The sequence below is a fragment of the Cyprinus carpio genome, chromosome B9 (genome assembly GCF_018340385.1).
Source record: "Cyprinus carpio isolate SPL01 chromosome B9, ASM1834038v1, whole genome shotgun sequence".
Classification (NCBI taxonomy): Eukaryota; Metazoa; Chordata; class Actinopteri; order Cypriniformes; family Cyprinidae; genus Cyprinus; species Cyprinus carpio.
The window spans coordinates 20,851,787-20,871,759 of NC_056605.1; the positions used below are offsets into that span (position 1 = coordinate 20,851,787).

Sequence of the window (19,973 nt, forward strand, 5' to 3'; positions counted from 1 at the left end):
AGGGGACAGGACCACTTCAGAAACCACACAAGTGAATATGACGGTCAAGATTAAAATATTGGTATTTGTATTTTTCTTACATATGCCTATCGTTTCACTTAAGACGACAGTGATTCATTAACAGGGGTTGCATGAGTTACTGTCATATTCACTTTGTGTATAGTTTTTGAAGTGTCATTTTTGGATGTCCCATACACTTGCATTATATAAAGAGAAATTATTTTTTTTTTCTTAGTTTGTGTTCATCTGATAAATGAAAGTCATATGGCATGAGGGTGGAAAGGATGGAGTTTCCTTTTAATCCCTTTCCCTGTATTTTTCTTTTTTTCTTTTTTTTTGGTGTTCCGCTGTGTTTCATTTTAATTGTTGTTGTTGAACTAAATGTTTGACCCGTGCCATTGCATTTTTTTTGTTCTCTCCCTTTAACCATTCTCCTGTATGTCTGTCAGAAAAAAAAGTACTTCTACTTTTTTAATTCTTGAGTTCAATTTAAAGTTGTACTTTTTTACTTTTGCTCAAGTATTTTTTTGACCAGATACTTGTACTTTTAATTGAGTACAATTTTCACTGAGTACTTATACTTTCACTTGAGTAAAATTTTTGAGTACTTTTTACACCTCTGCATATATGACAAGTGGTTTCTACAGGTTTTGTTTCAGTTGCAATAAGAATCATGGAGCTATAACAGAATCTCCCCTCCCACTCTAAAACAACATAACATACAATTACTGCTATACATAATTTAAATTTATTGAATGTTTCATAAACATACATGAAAAAATGTTATTATGACTAAAATTTTAACCTTGCCTCATCCTACTAATTCAGACTGAATTTACAGAATTACAAAGGCAGGTTACACTTTATAAATAAACCACTGCATTTATAGCTGTTTATGCCCCAAAGGCAGAGATCATCATAGGCCAAAGACTGTGAAGCCTCCAGAAGACCTTGTGCTATATGGCCCCAGATCCTTATTCTAGGCACTCTGTTTGAAGACAGTTGGTGATTTCATGAAAAGCAGTTTGGCTTTATCAGCTTTTCTTCTTCTTGGTCTTTATGAAGGGCTGATGCAGTACATCATAAAGCCTTCTTGCCTAAATGAACTACAAACAGGAAAGGAAATTAAGTGTCAAATGCACTTACTGTTAAAACTCACGAGCAATAATAATATATGTAAAACTTCGTAACATATGTTAACAGATATCAGATGCTACATATAAAGCCAACTGCTCAAACACTTTCTACACACCTTTTGTGGACCAAGTCCAGGACACAAAACTAGCTCTTCCATAGAGGCCTTAATAATGCCCTCAAAAGACTGAAGAGATAAAATGGCATTAACATAAAAGAACATACAAGTATTTCAAGATTATTAACAATGGGTTTTATATACACAAACTCAAAAGTTTTGGATTGATTGATTGACTGGAGAGAAGTCTCTTAAGCTCAACAAGCCTGCATAATTATTTGACCAAAAATGTGAATTTAAAATAATTTATTAATGTGATTGCAAAGCTGAATTTTCAGAAGCCATTACTCCAGCCTTCAGTGTCACATGACAGAAAAAAAAATATGCAGATTTTTCTTCTCAAGTAACATTTTCAACAGTTGTGCTGCTTAATATCTTTGTGGACACTGACACATTTTTTCAGGATTATTTGATGTTTTCAAGTTTTCAAAAACAGCATTTATTTTGAGTTCTTATTTATATTTATTTATTGAGTCCTTAGCCATCTTCAAAAATCGGCTAAAAAGACACCTCTTGCATCTTTATTTGACCCTCTAACTCTAGCACTCTATTCTAATTCTATTCTTAAAAAACTTGCCCCTTTCAGACTTGCACTCTATTCATTTACTAACTACTTGTTTTCTTAAAAAAAACTTACACTAGCTTCTCTAATCTTTTTGGATTCTGTTTTCTTTTTATTTATTATACAATAAACAAAACCAAAAAAAGGCCTCTAACATTAGATTGCTATATTCTTTTTCTATTCTATCTGTTTTCTTTTTTATTATATAATTTAAAAAAAAAACTTGCTATGTGTACTGTTTTAAGCTAACTGAGACTTGTTATAGCACTTGCGTATCATTGCTCTTTTGTTGATTTTGATTGCTTCCATTGTCCTCACTTGTAAGTCGCTTTGGATAAAAGCGTCTGCTTAATGACTAAATGTAAATTTACACAAATTAATTTTATGTAACAGTGTCAACGTTTTTACTGTCACTTTTGATTAATTAAATGTGTCCTTTCTGAATACAACTAACAATTTGTTTTAAAAAATCTCACTAACCCCAAACTTTGAACAGTAGTGTAAGTAATATAGTAAATGTGCAACATACTGTATAAAGGAAAAGTATTCCTTACAGAAAAAGTAGACAGGAGAGTCATGCCATCTGTCTTATTGACAGACTTTACTGTGGTTAAACAATCTGTAACCTGTCAAACAAAAAGAAAGTTGTCATCAGTTTATGACTAAATGAACCAAACGTAATAATTTTAGACTTATTAATAGGTTTTTGTGCTCTAACCTGGGACAGGTAATTTTTCTCCACTTTTTCTTTCAGAACATCTGCAGGTTTTTTCTCATAGGATTTATATGTCTCAAGATAACGGCCTGCTTCTTCAGAACTTACACACACAAACAGGTATGTTTGGTATGTTTAGTTAGGTATGTTTAGTTTTAGTAACTGAATTGAAGCACTAAATACTAACAGGGTTGGAGCTTTAACACCTTATATTTACAAAAGTCACCAAGGAAATACCCCTCCCACTTGATTATTTTGAATAATCCCCTTACCTCCAGGCCAAAATGAGAGTACACAGTCAGCCATGATGCATAGCTCTTTCAGTGCATGATGAGAGTCTTTCTGAAAAATGAGGAAGAGAGAAATGGGACATGAACATCATAACTGAATTAGATTTGTTTAAAAGTTCAAAAGCTAGCACTAAGAGGCTACATTTTACTGACTATCGTGACTTATTTAGCATTTAATAAGATTTAAATAACACTACACATTACAGAAAGGGCAAAGAAACAGGAAGGACAAAGAAATTTAAGTGAATTAGTGAGACAGAGAGATTCACCACGTTAATATGTCACACAATCTACTTACATATGGCTGGTGAATATAAACATTAGAGAAATTGAATTTCAAATTTCCATTTGCAGTTTAGTAAAATTAAACCATTGTTTAAGGGACTAAAAACCTTTGCAATGATTCATATTCAGTACTCACCAACAAGTTGTTCCAAATTTGTATGGATGTTGGTAACCAAAGAGCTGATGGAAGCCAAAAATACAATGCAAGTCACTGGCTACCGTTAACCATTTAGTTACCAAGATTCTTTAAAATACCTTCTTTTGTACTCAACAGATGAAATAAACTCATACAGGGTTGGAACAAGTGGAGAGTGTGTAAATGTTTTGGTGAACTATCCCTTTAAGCAAAAAACTTCATCTTGCCATAGAAATTTAATTGCATTATTATACACGGAAACAAGCCATTCCAAATACAAAATGTTATTGTTAATTTACATTTCTCAACTGATTCAACATTGTCTATGATAAGGCACGTGCACAGGTAGGGCTCAACCTGTGCAGAGCAATGCCCTTTTTTCCATTACACTCCTAAGTGCCCTTTTTTGGTGGCGGTGTTTTTTTTTGTTTGTTTGTTTTTCTTCTTCTTCAATAAATCAATGCTATTGGTCAACCTTTTTGTATGTCTGCCTGTTTTACAAATATTTAGCCAGTGAGAGGTATTAAATAGAGCTTGTGACTAAATCTTGTTGGATACGCTCAAACTGTCAGTAAAATCTCTTAACTCCACCCACTCTATCTGGACTGAATGAACTTAATTTCCACAGCAGCTGAACGAAATCTTGCAAGGGTAAATAAAGATCTTCTTGTGAATAAGTACAGAGTTTTCTTTACTCAAGAAATTCTATGTCTATAAAGGCTCATATTTTATGCATTTCAGGTCTGAGACATGTGGGACTGGAGAGAAAGGGCTAGCATTTGCCATCTAGTCATAGCCAATACACGTAAATAGCCTGTGCATACAGTAGCATTTAATCTCTTTTATAGAATTAGATTTTGGCCAAATGTATTTTACAACAGGAAAAACTGAGCACCCTTCTTTGATTTATTATTGCTGATACACTTAATTTATTAACATTTATATGGTCACATGTTTCATGTTTACGCTGTATGCATGTAATTGCTAGCTATTTCTTAATCTAGTATGCTATACTCTCTGCTCGTCTTTATGTATAAACGTAGTAAAACATGGTTTTAAATAATGTTTTAGGATCTAAAAAACATTAAAGAATCAGATCACTGTGAAATCTTTATATTCATGCAAAATGTAATATTCTGTATATATTCTGTATGTATATATGTAGTATTTTTATGTAACAGATAATCAACTACTAGCCGTGCATTAAAGGATTTTAAATGCACGACGTGAAGGCAAAGAACCAACCAACGCGAAGCGTTATTCCATGGCTATTTCAAGTTATTACACAGCTCTGTGGAATACTTGATTCTGATTGATCAGTCGTGACATTCCAAGGTACTGTATGTTATCCCTCGATAACAACCGGTAAAAGCTGATAACACAGGCTCATCCGAGGAGCGTCTCGCTGCAGCCTGCGGTGGACATCCAACCCGGCCCACATCCAAGTGTGATGTCACAGACTACGCCCATGTCAAAATACGTCACATTCTCAATCATTTTGAAACAGGAAGAAGCATCAATAAGAAGATAATTTGTATTCTTTGCCAACCGCTAAAAATGAAGCTGTTGTTTGCCGTGTCGGTAAGTAAAAAAAAAATATCTTTGGTCTTTACCAAACGTCGACAACTTTAAGAACGTGTGCGTCATTTGTGTGCATGTGCATAAACAACAGTATTTTTAATTTCAACTTCACACAGGCACGTTATTGCAAGCAAACAAATATACTTATATATGTGTGTGTGTGTGTGTGTGTGTGTGTGTGTGTGTGTGTGTGTGTGTGTGTGTTTCTGAATGACCCTTTAAGGTGGGGGTAGATGAGTGTTTTTTATGTTGGGGGGGGTCTATCTATCCACACATGTATGTATATATGTATGTATGTATTCGTGGCATGTATGCGTACACACACACACACAAATACATACATATATACATACGTACATGTGTAGATAGATAGAGAGACAGATAGATAGATAGATAGAAGGCACAAGTCTTACAACATAAAATCAATTATGAATCAATGTGCAATATTTTTTTTATACCCCCCCCCCACACATAACACTCATCTTACCCACTCAGACACACACACTTCATCCCTCTCACACATATGTATTTACTGTACCCCCCCCCCCCCCACCACCACCACACACACACACACACACACACACACACACACACACAACAACACACACACAAAACTCACATACATATAACCTCTTTAATGATATACTCTGATCACAGTACCCATGCACAGTATAACTTGGTTGGGCAACCGCATCATTTCATTATGTCTTGCTGGATAACTCTGTGTATGTCACAAATTATCTTTGTATTCTTCTCTATGTTAACGAAAAGATCACCTAATGTTTGTTTGTCATGTTTTACAGCAATCTACACATATTCAGTCCAAGCCTGATGCAGGGCAGTTCTCCCGGGTTAAGGGGTCCCTGCTGCAGTTTCACCAGTAAAGAAAATTACTTGTTACAGTTCACTTGAAGGACCACATAAGCCATGCAGTGGAGCATGGAGGTATGGGGAGAGAGCATTTCTTTAGATATTGATTGATTTTTGTGGTTTAAAAATCATAAATATGTTTGGTATGTAGAATGATGAGGTAAATAATTTTTAGTGGACACATATACCCCCAACATGTATGTATTCTCTATTTTTAAACAGGAGCGCCAAGAGAGGACAAAAAGTGGAAGTGTTTGTAAGGGACACTGGTCCAGCGTGGTACAGAGTCATCGTGGGTTATTCTGTGGGGAGGTGACAGGGCCTGCCGTTCTCCAGATGGACAGTAAAAATCAACAGAATGCCATCAAAGACTACCTGGAGGGAGAATCGGAGGATATATTAAAGCAAGGAATCTCTCTGTGTAGTCTATGTATGTATGTGTGTGTACTGCATGTCAAGAACTGTTTATCTGATCATTCAGCTGCTCAGACTTTATAATATTTGGAGCATACCTTTTGTTAAACACAACCAGTCAAAAACAGTGCGATTTTGTTGAACAGTGACATTTTTTACTGTTTTTAACGAAATATCTTCTGCTCATCAAGCCTGCATTTATTTAATCCGAAGTACAGCAAAAAACAGTCCAATTTTAAAATATTTGTATAATATTTTGCTTTGTAATATATATTTGCTATTTAAAATAACAATTTTCTATATTTCTATTAAAATGAAATTTATTCCTGTGATTTCAAAGGTGACTTACTCCAGTCACATGATCCTTCATTCTAATATTTTGATTTGATGCTCAAAAAACATTTTATTATTATTATGTTAATACACTGAAGACTGGAGTAATGATGCAGACAATTCAGCTTTGATCACAGGAATAAACTGCATTTTAAAATACATTCAAATAGAAAGCAGTTCTTTGAAATTGTAAAAATATTTCACATTACTGTTTTTGCTGTGTTTTGGATCAAATAAATCCTGGCTTGGTGAGCAGAAGAGACTTTAAAAAAATAATAAAAAATCTTACTGTTCAAAAACTGGTGGTGTATATTATTATTATTATTATTATTTTTTATTTTTTTGTAAAATTGTACATGTAATTATTTTTATAAAATAATAAATATAAAAATACCCAATGAAACAATGGATGCCTTTTTCATTCACTCTTTAAGTATGTGGAGGACCTGGACATGTTTCTTTATTAAAATTTTAATATGATGAACAAGGCCTGAAGGTCAATGTCATGTTACTTTTACTATTCAGCCTAAGTATGTGTAGCCTACTGCATATGGGGAACTGTTGATTCTATCATTCAAATGTTAACACTTTATGATAAGTGGAATAAATCTTTAGAAAATTAAATGACAATTATACAATACCAACTTTTACAATAAATTTGCATACTTTTACAATACCAAAATCTAATTGTCCCCTTTAAATTTGATGCATTTCAATTTTGCCTTGGGTAGGTCAAAATCGTTTTTTTTTAATAAATGTGAATTTATCTCATTACATAAATGAACAAGGTAAGGTTTAAAAAGTTTTAATTGACAATAAGCCTACTTTAATCAACATAAGCGTTTTAGGAGCTGTTATGATGACAAAAATCAGCTCCGTATATTAGATATATTAAATATATATTAGATTTAAGTTGTGCCATTTTAGCCTAGACATCCTTTACAAAAATAAGAAAACGTGTATTAGTAAAACGAAGGACAATATTATTTTATTTAGATCCCATTAACTTCCATAAATTGTTTCAACATACTTCCGGGTTTCCAGGTACGGGGATGGGGAAATCCAGCCCGATCTCACGGCAATTCGTACATATTTTACGAGGTGGCTAATTCGTACGAATTCGTACGACCACACTCGTACAAATTCATACGATTTTTGCCAAATCGTACGTATTTTACGAGTTGCACATTCGTATGAATTTGTACGAATTACTTACACCAAACCCCGCCCCTAAACCTACCCGTCACTGGGCGTCTAGGCAAATCGTATGAAATCGTACGAGTGAGGTCGTACAAATTCGTACGAATTAGCCACCTTGTAAAATACGTACGAATTGGTCGTGAGATAGCGTTGGGAAATCACATGAGGAGACGTATTTGATATGGGCGTGGCTTTCGTTTACGTCACACTTGGACGTGGGCGGGGTTGTGTCGGGATGGGCGTGACTTCTGACGTCACACTTGGATGTGGGCGGGGTTGTGTCGGGGATGGACATGACTTCTGACGTCACACTTGGATGTGGGCGGGGTTGGCTGTCCACTGCAGGCTGCAGCGAGCCCTACTTGGGCTCATCCGGGTAACAGCAGTTAGCGCTGTACTCTTGTGTTTGTTTAGCTAATAAAATAATAAAACTCGATTCAAAATGGTGTACAATTATTTAATTATATCACGGACTCGCTCTCGTTTCATACAAACGCAGGTGCTGACATTTTGCTAAGATTGTTTTGTACGCTGTAATGGACTATAAGAGAACTAACAAACTGGTAAGGTTTTAAAACATTTTCGTCTTAATTCTTTTATTGCCTTAATTATTTTTGTGGTTAAATATTGTGTAATACGTGGTTAGACTGCACCGCCTCCCTTAAATGTCTGTTTAGTTTGAATTTGCCGCTTGCTCGCAACTGCTGTCTTCACGGAAACTTTGCGTTCAAATATTTCAACTCAAATCAATATTTCGCTTCAAATTATTTACTTATGTGGCAAGTAGCCGTGTAATAAGCGGGATGATGTACATCCAGCCGGTTGTTATCTCAGAATAAACCCTGACGCGAAGCGGATGTACATTATCCCTTACTTAAAACTAGTACTGCTCTTTGCAGCACAATATTTGACCGAATGGGTAAAAATGACAGTTATTTTCGTCAGTTACAGCACGTTAGCTCCAGCATTCTGCCTGCTTCAAATAGGTGGAAATCCTGGGTGGGTCAGGAGGGTTGTCCCCCCTAAAAATGATTAAAAACCAGGCTGTTCATTGTAAATAACAATGTTTTATACTTTAAATAATTGTATAAGTAGTAAAACAACACAAACGGGGCAAAAATGTGTTTTAAGTTTAGAAACATTTTGAGTTCCCCCCTCCCTTGCCTCACAGTGCTTTGGTCCAAATGCCTGCTTTCCTCTTTTACATCACCTACAGTCGTGGCCAAATGTTTTGAGAATTACATAAATATTGGAAATTGGAAAAGTTGCTGCTTAAGTTTTTATAATAGCAATTTGCATATACTCCAGAATGTTATGAAGAGTGATCAGATGAGTTGCATAGTCCTTCTTTTGCCATGAAAATTTAAGTCCCGATATGCATTTTTCAGGGCCGATGCCGATTACGATTATTACAGATCAAAGGACGACCAAAACCGATATTTTGAACTTAATCCCAAAAAAACCTTTCCACTGCATTTAATTGCTGTCATTTTTTTTTTTTTTATTTAACCTTTATTTAACCAGGAAAGTCCCATTGAGGTTAAAAACCTCTTTTTCAAGGGAGTCCTGGCCAAGAGGCAGCAAAAACACAATCAATTACATTTATGAAAGTTATACAATACAAATAATTAAAAACATTTACAATTTAAACAGGTCATTTCAGGTTCTCTCAATCTGGACTTGAAATTATCTGAACTTATTTCCTTAAATGCTTTTAAGTCTTTTTGCAAAAAGTTCCATGCAGAAGGAGCTGAGTAGACAAAAGCCCTTTTTCCCAGTTCTGTACGGGCAAATGGAACAATGAGCAGCAAGTGATCATTTGATCGCAATGAATAAGAACTAACACTTCTCAATGTGATTAAACTACAGATGTAGGATGGCAAGAAGACCAAGCATGGCCTTATAGATAAAAGTATGCCAGTGCCCTGATCTCCTGTTGGACAACGATGGCCATCCCACTCTGGAATATAATTCACAATGATGGGTCAAGTTTTTACAATTCATAATAAATCTCAGAGACGCATGATAAACAGTGTCAGTCTTATACAGACATTGTGCTGAAGCGGTCCTATACACCAGGTCTCCATAATCTAAGACAGATAAAAATGTTGCAGTGACTAGCTGCTTTTTTGCTTTAAAAGAAAAACAAAATTTATTTCGAAAAAAAAAGGACAGTTTAAGTTTGAGTTTCTTCACAAGGTTGTCTATATGAGACTTAAAGGTGAGAGCATCATCAAGCCAGATACCAAGGTACTTATAAGAATGAACCACCTCTATGACACTTCCAGTCAAAGTGAACACAGGAGGAGGAGCTTGAGAAACCTTCTTAGTTTTTCTAAACAGCATCAGTTTGGTCTTATCAGCATTGAGAACCAGTTTAAGCTGCATAAGCGTACGTGAACCACATCAAAAGCTTTCTGCAAAGACTCAACCCGCTTTAGCTGGGGACGATCCAAAACAATAAATAATCGTGTCATCAGCATAGAAATTGCATATTAGCATCCGACACATTGTGGCCTAGTTCATTTATATACATAATAAACAAGAGAGGTCCTAATATTGAGCCTTGTGGCACTCCCTTGTGGACCTTCACTAATGCAGAACATAGACCATCACATTTAATGCACTGATTCCTGTCAATCAGATAATTCATGAACCAGGAAACTACACAATCAGACAATCCCAGACAAAGAAGCCTTTGCTTTAAAACAGCATGGGTCCACTGTGTCAAAAGCTTTCGACAGATCAAGAAAAAGTGATGCACAGAATTGCTTTCTATCAAGAGCGACAAGTATGTCATTAATTACTTTTGTAACAGCAGTGATGGTACTGTGCTTTTTCCTGAAGTCTGACTGCAGTTTAGAAAGGAGTTCATTTTTTGAGTATAAAACTCTTTTATTTGGTCTGAAACAAGGGATTCTAAAATTTTGACAAAACACACAAAATTAGATATAGGCCGATAGTTAGTTAAAACTGCTGGATCACCTCCTTTAAACAAGGGAGTAACAAAAGCTGACTTCCAAACTGATGGTATTTCATTGTTTTGAATTGACAGATTAAAAAGAATTGTAAGGGGCTCTGCAACAAAATCAGCTGCCTTTTTCAAAAAGTAAGGCTCTATTAAATCTGGTCCAGGAGGTTTTCTGTGATCTAATGCTTTAAGAGCTCCATGCACCTGCTGCACAGTAAAAGAAACAAAATTAAAAGGCTCTCCAGAAAACACTGAGGAGTATGTGCATGGAGTGACAGCGACTACTCCTGTCGACTCGGACAGAGAACCAACTGATACAAAATGATGTTCATTAAAGCAATTTAAGACATCAACTCTGTCGTAGACTGGGAGAGAGTTTTTTAAAACAAATTCTGGGAGGGCTTCATTACTTTTATTCACAGAAAGAGACTTGATGACTTTCCAAAATTTCTGTGGATTATTGAGGTTTTCACTTGTGACTGATAAATAATATTCTGATTTAGCCTTTTTGATAAGAGAGGTACATTTATTTCTTAGTTGTCTGAAAAATGGACCAGTCAGTGGCAGAATCACCATTTCTAGCTTTAGCCCATGCCACATTTCGCTGATGGATAATGTCTGACAACTCTGGAGAAAACCAAGGGTTTTCCCGTCCCTTCACTCTGTGCTTTGTCCAAGGAGAATGTTTATTTACAATTTTCTCCAAAAAAAATGTTTCTCCAAAAAAAACATCAGGGACAGATTGAGATTGAGATCAAGTGATTATTTTCTCTTTAATACAGATGATGCCAATGTATTTTTTGATGAGTCCGCTATGTTAACAATAATAACGTTAACCTGCCTCAGGGAAAGGGTTGCCAGGTTTTCATAACAAAACCTGCCCAATTGCTACTCAAAACTAGCACAAACTATCGATGTTTCAAGGGGGTCCCCCGGTAAAAATCGCGTTCCAGGGGCTAAAATACACGTTTTTGGGGTCGCTTCAACCTGCGGCAACAGTGATAAATAAGCCCAATTCCACAGGAAAACCGCGGACTTGGCAACACTGTAGACGTATAGTAATGTCTACAACGGACATTCTAAATCAGCGTTTCACAAATCACAAATTTTTTCTCCTCTCTCCTCTTAAAAGCTAAAAAATTATAAATCATAAATCACTTTCACTTTTATATCCTTAATAATTATACTTTAATGTTAATCAACAAAAACAAAAACAGCGCAACGTGATTAAACTGACTTGGAACTACCTTTGCATTAAACGGATTTACTACATACCTGCTAGGCAATCAGAATCCAGTATTCAGACAGACCATGGAATAAGTATATATATATGTGTGTGTGTGTGTGTGTGTGTGTGTGTGTGTGTGTGTGTGCGTGATAAGGAGGGGAAAGCTCTGGTACAATTCAAACTTTTCACTGCAACTGTACCTTTCACAATATTTTATTATTTTTTTCATTGCTGGCTTATTTTAGACCTTCATGAGACCAACATCTCTAGTCCTCTGCAGTATCAAGTTTTTGCCAGGTATGTGGATACATGTTGGATATGCTATAGTGACGGTATGGCTATAGTTTCCTATAATCTCCTGCTTTGACTGGAATTGTGTTGGACATAATTATTTAAATTATTTTTCAAAATAGTTTGGCAAAAATACTGGCATACTCATTGCTTTACTTTCCCCTCTTCTCAATAACATACATAAACATGTTAACCAAATAATACAAATTAGCTTATAAAACTTAACAGTATAGCTATACAAAATATTTTTCTTCAAACTATATTATTATTATGACTATTAATAGTGAATAAATCTAAAGCTTTTGAGACTATTATTTTTTGTTTTTCAATTTGTCATTAAGACCAAAAAAAAAAAAAAAAAAAAAGTTTCTCAAAAGGTCTGTGCACGGTCTTGAGTATTGTCATACCAATCTTGACTGTTAACAACAAGCCTGCTACTTTGAATTCTCACTAATTTTCTTTGCAAACACAGGATGATGTGGTTTCTCACCTGACTAACTGATAGGATTCCATTCTCACATTCAAGTGCACATACACATGCTTGCATTAACATTTCTATATTTTAACACTCAACAGACAACACTCAATATTTCCTTGAATTAAATATTAATAAAGTATTATTTATGGTTTCTTGGCATTGAAAATATCTGCACAGACATTCAGTAATTGATTTAATAACAAAAAACAATTAAAAAACACATTCAAGTCGTAAGCAGATAAAGGGTACTGTAGAGCTGGCTAAACTTAGTGGTAATTTCATAACCTTTAATATACAAATCTGGGGCAGGTTTTGGCATCATACAAATATCAGCTTATTACTTTCATGTCTCCATGATTCAGTGCATTAAAAGCTAGCATTAAGCTGATTTTGAATTGGCCTCAGATGTGCAAAAGTGCACTGGTTCCATATTTAGGTACATGATTGGTGAAGCTTCTAGGTTTTCATTGTGTACATTTGGAGGGGCTTACAACACGAAACACTGACAACTGTAGTAGAAATAAATAGATTTTCAAGCCGGTGTAATATATCTTCTTTCTTGTACCGTACATATACACAAAAACCAACCTGAGAAAAAGAGAACAAGTAGTCCGCCCAAAAACACAGTCAGGCACAACTTCTCCAAACTCCCAAAGAACATTTCTCACAAACTTTAAGATGGGGTGGCCTCTCTGTAGACAGATGAATACATAATATTATGTAATCATAGTCTATATTTGCATGTTATATAGTGGAAATCAACTAAAAGGTGCAGTCAGTATGTTTTAATTTATGTTTGGATGTTTATACTGCTTTGTTTATGTTTATACAGCTTTACCAAGCATCGCTTTAAAGCGGAAAATTAACATGCAATATACAGACCTGTCGAGGACTGACAATAATACTGTTTCCGGATCCTAAGAGATGAGGAGGAATGATACAACTCTCCGAACTCTGACTTTCCTCTTTCGTTTGATCTTCTGCTGGTACTTTTTCTGATCCCTGCTGCTCAGTCTCAGGTTTTTCAGAGTCTGTGGAGGACGTACTAACTGATCCACTACCAGCTGTGTTTACACTGCTTTGCCCTGCAGCATCACTCCTACTTTGTTTCTCTGGTCCATGGGCTGGTCCCTGAAGAGCTGTTTTTGCTCTGAACAACAAACTCTGCATAGGACAGTGGCTGGAGGAGCACTCTGAGCAGATTAGGTCTCTACTTGACCATCTTTGGCCTTAAATAAAGATGCCACCTGTGTGAACAAAAGGAACTGGGTTACTCGAGTCATTTAAGAAACACTGCCACTCAGGGCCGTGCACAGACCTTTTGAGGGGCATGTGCTGAAACTGAAAAAGGGCACCCCCCTCCCTTTTTTTTTATATCAAGATTATTTAGTAAGCCTGCCATAAAAGGAAGAAATGGTCACATCTTCATACTGTTCCATACTGGCTTTCTTCTTCTGCATCTCCTTCTGGTAACTCTCCTGCAGAGCAGAGGCTCCTGTATCTTGTTCACCAGCAAATTCTTGTACATCATCTATCGCTTCTCTCTCTACATCTGAATTACTACTTCCTTCCTTTTTTCTTCTTCCCTGCTACAAACTGACCTGATCCATGAAGTAAGTGAGCTGCTACCCTTGGCTGCCTGCTGTCACTCCCTCTCCTTCTTTTTCTTATTTCTCTCTTTACGGGGCATTGCACTGCCACCACCAAGTAATCAAAAATGTATGTAAGTGCAAAAAAAGTTTTTTTGTCAGTATTATTTGTAGGGTCCTGTGTTTGTGAATTTCTCTTGTGTACTCCCTCTTTTTTTTAATTGCATTTATAGAGAAAAAAAATACTTGACTCATAGATAAACATGTTAACCAAAAAATACAAATTAGCTTATAAAACCAAACAGAAACCAAAATCTTTTTTTATTGAACTTTATGCACTTTTTTTAATGAACTTTGCAAAGAAAAAAATTATATATATTCTCTTTTTTAGCTATTCTGTTTGGTTTTATAAGCTAATTTGTATTATTTGGTTAACATGATTATGAATGACATTGAGAAGAGGGGAAGGTGAGCAATGAGTCAAGTATTTTTGACAAACTTTTTTGAAATAATTTAAGTAATTATATCCAACTCAATTCCAGATTATAAGAAACTATAGCCATAACCATTACTATAACATATCCAACATGTATCCGCCTACCTGGCAAAAAATTGATACTGTGGTGGACCAGGGATGTTGGTCTCTTAAAGGTTTCTTATTCACTACACTTTCCCTAAAATAAGCCAGCAATGAAAAAAATAAATAAAAATAGTGTGTGAAAAGTACAGTTGCAGTGAAAAGCATTTCTGAAGGATCACGTGACACTGAAGAGTACTGAACTGGAGTAATGATGCTGAAAATTCAGATTGATCACAACACAAAATCAAATAAGAGCTTGGCATGATCTAATTACATTCGCATAAATTACACGTAGTAAAACAGTCCATTTTATACATGTGAGTTAAAATATATGGTCTCCAAATAGAACACAAAGCTTTATTTTGTAATTGTATAATATTTCATTACACAAATGGTGATTTTAAAATGTTTTTGCATCATGTACTGTTTTTAGGACGATCAAATTTCCGGATCAATAAAATGAAGCCTTGGACTCATGAATCATGAATTACATTCTGCATGATAAAATATAAAGATTTAACAGTGATCTTCTGTAATTTTTTTTTACTACTATACCTTTACTGTAGTAAAACCATGTTTTACTACATTTTATACATGTGAGGACGTGTGTTAAGGAGAGTATACCATAACATATTAGCCTAACATGTTAATAAATGTTAATAAAATCAAGTATCATCATAAATCATAAATTCAAGAAGAAATTTCTTATATATGTTATCTAGGTGACGAGGATCACTCGTCGCTTTGTGTAAGTTCCAGTACGAAAAACAGCGCGGGTGGCGCACCTGTTATTTATGTTTTTTAGTACATTCTGATGGTAAAAACAAATTATATGTTGTTGTATTACTTATCAATATATAGTTTTTGAACAGCGAATGTGTGCAAATGTGATTTTTTTTTTTTTTGGCCGTTTTATTATAAAACCCGGCGACGGCGGCGCTCACATTAACACATTTTCATCTACAGGTTTTGTCACAAACTAGTTTTTGTAGCTATATAGACGGAGCGCTCAGTTTTTCCTGTGGGAAAATGCATTTGGCACAAATCACATTTTATAAAAGATGAAATGCTACTGTATGCACAGGCTAGTTAAGTGTTGGCTATGTATTGGCTATGACTAGATGGCAAATGCTAGCCCTCTCTCTCAGGCGACGTCCCACATGTTGTGAGACCTCAGTCACAGTGAGTCAGTCAGACATCAAATAAATAAAATATGAGCCTTATAGACATAGTGTATAGTAGTACTTATTCAGACAACAAGATATTTATTTACCCTTTCGCAAAACTTTGTTCAGCTCAGCTGTTGTCTACTGTGCGGCTGCTGTGTGGACTTCAGTGATTCAATGAATATAGAGGGGGTGGAGTTCTCAGCTTACTGACACAGCTTGAGGATCGAATAAGATTTACAACAAGCTCGTTTTAAAGAACTTTCATTTGCTAAATATTTGTGTAAAACAGACAGACAGACGTAAAGGGTGACCAATAGCATTGATTAAAAAAAAAAAAAAAAAAACCACCAAAAAAAGGGCACTTCGGAGTGTAAGGGCAAAAAGGGCATATGCTCTGCACAGGTTGAGCCCTACCTGTGCACGTGCCTGCTGCCACTTGAGTGCTTTAATGGAATCTAAGGGGTCATATGCACTTTGTACCATTCTTTTTTTAAGTCCACTTGTGATGTTAGTCAAGGTTTCTTACAACTTTTCTGTTATATGAAGATCACATTAAAACGGTCTCAGACACTTTTTACTATGTCTTTACCGAACATTAGATTTGTATTGTTTTAGCCTAATCCATGACTTGCGTTTAAATGTGCACCAAGAAAATCCATTACAAATATCATGTTTAAAACAAAAATGGGTAGAACTGTGATGAGTCAAACAATGAAGTAAATAAATTAAATATTTATTTTGTGAAAATATATTTTTTGTTGTTGTTGTTTATTTTTTTAAATGACTGTCCCACAGTTTTGCGATGTTTCCACCCCAAAGCACAATTTAAATTCCTAATAAAGTTAGTACTCTTTTTAGTACTTCATTCTGAGATCATGTTCATGCCCTCCAAGAGATGCTATGCATTTACACAACACACACAAATCTTTGGCATCATACCAATGTATGTCAGTCACTGTTCAGGTCAAAACAGACAATATTATAAGCATAAGTATGGATGCACAGGATTACACACACACACACACACACACACACACACACACACACACACACACACACGAGCTTACCAAGAAAGAGTTGTCTGCTTAACCATAGTATGACAAGGACACGGTTAGAGTTTTAAGGTGCCCAAAATAAACGGTGAGTGGGGCTGTATATCTAGCCTGTGGAGCAAAGGACTCTGGGTAAATGTGCCTAACAGCAAATTTGCTACCTCCTGGGTGTCGGCTACTCTATGAACCTTAATGTGTTTCAGTGCGGTGTTAATGTGTGTTATTAGAATATTCACTTGAAAAGGCCTCTCTCTTTTTTTTTTTTTTTACTAGCCTTCACTCAATTACAAAAAAATAAATTCAAAGTAACAACAATTACAAACATTAAAACTACAACTACAAAAATCAATTACACTCAATCACCACTCAATTACCAGAAAATAAATTCTTAGTCAGAACAATTGTGGCTGTTAAAATTCAAATAAAACAAATGGCAAATATGAAGATTGCTTTATTTGCAATAATTAAACATAACTGACTTGGCCCCATGTAAGATTATATATAGATTCCTATGTCTTTCTGCATCACATTAAATTTTGATGTAGTTTTGAAATTGTCGTAAGACTGAATGACTCAAAAAACCCCAAAACAAACCACATGCCCTGATACACAACACACACATACACACACATAACTTATTGAGATCACCACATTCCCTGATAACGTACACACAGATACAACCAATCACCTCCCAAGTCACAAACGTGGACTCAGGATAGCAAATGTCCACTGTAACATATGCATTTGGCAGCAGCACACCTGACTGTACCATCCTGTACCAAATGTGCCAAAGTACCTCTTACCCATGAACTAATGTTCAGGAAATAACTGCTTTTTTCACGTATGAAAGCATTACAGCAGCTACTTTATCAGTACTTGCTCCAGTCTCATTTAACCACGCTGAGCTGAGTGCGAGGAGTAACCACCATTGTCAGAAAACTAAAGCTGAAGGAGCCAAAGACAAACATTTTTTTTTAGAGGAAACAATATGCACATGAAATGAACCAGTCACCACTGATAAGTACCAGCATAAGTTGCTTTGTACCAGTATCGTTGTGAGACCAAACTTAATTAATCCAGTGGATCAGTACCATTCATCCGCAATTAGACTAGTTTAATTTATCTTTTTCTCCTCATCAGATCTGGCGTGAAGCAGCTGACACATAGGACGTATTCTGTTTTGCATCAGGCCAATACGCTGTTTCCATTCAGAACAAATCAAATCACAACAACAGGAAACAGATCTGGCGTGAAGCAGCTGACACAGAACAGCATACATCCAGCAGAAATTCTCCAAAATGGCACCAGGGTGATGAGGAGAAGACAAATTGTTGAATAAAGTAGTTGTTATTTTTTTCTCTTTTGCACACAAAAAGTATTCTCGTAGCTTTTTATAATTGCGGATGAACCACTGATGTCACATGGATTAATTCACAGATCTCCTTGCTACGTTTCTGGACTTGGGAACATTTCAGTTGAGTTGCTGTCTATGCAGGGTCAGACAGCTCTCAGAGTCCATCAAAAATATCTTAATTTGTGTTCCGAAGATGAACGAAGGTCTTGAAATTACATGAGGAAGAGTAGCTAATTAATGACAGAATTTTCATTTTTGGGTGAACTAACCCTTTAAATGATGTGATGTGGTTACGTGATAAAAACTATAATTACTTTTATAATTTTTGAAAAATGCACTTTCATATTTTAATTTCATATTTTTATATATTTTGTATTTATTTTTATTTTTTCCCAAATACAATCAAATAATATTTTCATACTTTATGCACAGTTCTCTCTCTCTCTCAAAATATGCACAGGATCAAAAGTATTTGATCGTATACGTATTTGACGTTTGATATATGCCGAAAATTATTTATGGCAATTAACTGATTTGTAGATGAGAAAACATAAAAAAAAAAAAAAAAAAAACTTGGCCTAGTAGGTCTTCCATAATAAAGAGTAGCGAAGATATTCTTCCATCGTTTATGACCCACAGAGAAAAGGGATTCACAGTTAACGGGTTGGGATTAAGGGTGAATAAACGACATCATTGCTATTTTTGGATTAATTTAAAAACCTAGAGAACGAGCAGCTAGCTTGTTGTGAAAAGGTTTTGCGAGTTTTGCACGTGTAGGTCGAGAGTAACGTTAGTTCATTTGATGATGGGCTGTTGCTGTTGTGGTGGGCAAGGTGATGCTTCAGTTTTGAGTCATCAACACCATGTTACGGTTACACTTGCAAAGAGTGTGTGAAAGTTGCACATAAAGTTGGCAGATCGCGCTTGTTATTTTATAGATTTACCGTTAATCTGTAAGGGTGACAGACCTTACTTTACATAATAATCTCTATTCACATTTTTTAGTAGAGCTAATTGACGCAGTTTGGAAACTTAAAGCACATGAATTAAGTTAAAGGTTCGGTCCCACTGATTACTTTGATAGGTGATAGTTTATGCATGAAGCTTTGTGGGGTTCGAACCATATATATATATATATATATAAATATATATATATATATGGTTCGAAACTCCATCCTCACAGTAGTAGTCACTACAACACACTATAGCAACATTATCATAATTAGGGGAAAAAAATAACCCACCGGACTTCTTTCCTTTGAGAACGCGGTGTCGTCCAAATTGACACTGAGTCTCTTTTTTCCATTCATTAATTAATGTACAAACCAGTGAAACTAAAAACATAATGAGTCCATCTACCGTCACCGCAGCTAAACAAACAGTATCAGACAAAAGTGTCAAACACAGAATCATGGATCGATAATGAAACACCTGCTCATACTAACCGACAGATGGCGACATTGTAGCAGATTTTTATAGTTTTCACAAAGGGGGGTCCCTTTTTCAAAAATCGTAAAAATGTGGCCTATAATTTTTTTTTCTCTTACTCAGAGCATATTGCTAAACATTTTTTTTATTATTATCAACGTAGTTTTTCAATATAATAATATGGTAATTTACAGT

The 19,973-nt window shown here is 35.4% G+C and overlaps 1 pseudogene; it reads right to left on the bottom strand.

Moving 5' to 3' along the window:
- Positions 1-735: 735 nt before the first annotated feature.
- Positions 736-19,749, bottom strand: LOC109078456 (annotated as a pseudogene).
- Between the last annotated feature and the right edge of the window lie 224 nt (positions 19,750-19,973).